Raw genomic sequence first — 1022 nt, 5'->3', positions numbered from 1 at the left:
ACACACACACACACACACACACACACACACACACACACACAAATAAATAAAAATTAAAAATAAATAAAATTGGCTTGTAGTTAAATAAATAAATAAATTGGCTTGTAGTTAAATGTATATCATTTTTTTCTTCAAGGTTTGATAGTAATTCCAGTTCAGTAAATACTATCACTATTTTCCCTTCTAAATACATGGTTGGACTTGATTAGTAATGTTCAACTTTTCACAAAAATTGAGAATATCATCTCAAAACTACTGAAGGTTGGTTTTATATTTAGATTTATATAACTGGTTATGTGAATATGTTTAAATACTGAGAGAATCTTTCATTGTCTCAAAACCAAGCAAGATTCCACTGTTTCAGTTTGTGTTTATTAGCCTGTTAAAGGGAGTGGTTGAAGACAAGAAAGCAATATTTTTAGTCTTGACTATGCCAATTTAATTAGAATTCCCTATATCTAAAAAGTGTTGTCTTTTACTTATTGAAAGGAATTTTAGTGTGGTGTATGTATAATACCAAATAAAGAATATTTAACATTTCTCACATTTTATAGTTGATCTGTAAATTCAGATCCGTTTAAGAGTTAGCATGATATAACAGCAAGTTCTACTGTTGATTTCTTTAGGTCAGACTGAGTTACTGTTCATGGCAGTATTTAAACAGCTATTCAAAAACAAGACTAAAACTTTTACTGTTGTATATGTGATTGGTAGTGGTGCTTCCTGTCAGCTCATTAGAAGGACTGAAGTGAGGAAGGTACAACATGAGCACAAATTTGTATGTGACCATAATACTTAATTAAAAATAAATCAGATTAAAAAAAAAAAAGAATGCCCCTTTCCCACTCAAATGTCCCATGGTTGCACTTTTTTTTTCCTTAGGTATTTCTCCTAGAAATAAACGCCTTTTCCTCTGAATTACATTTAGATAATGGCTCCTCAACTGTGGGCTGCAGCATCTGGGGCAGGAGCTCCTGAAGCACCGCAAGCAACCGTTGCAATCTGTAGGCACACAAAGGACT

The sequence above is a fragment of the Octodon degus genome, unplaced genomic scaffold (genome assembly GCF_000260255.1).
Source record: "Octodon degus isolate 3935 unplaced genomic scaffold, OctDeg1.0 scaffold00352, whole genome shotgun sequence".
In the NCBI taxonomy this organism is placed as follows: domain Eukaryota; kingdom Metazoa; phylum Chordata; class Mammalia; order Rodentia; family Octodontidae; genus Octodon; species Octodon degus.
This window is presented reverse-complemented; position numbering follows the sequence as displayed.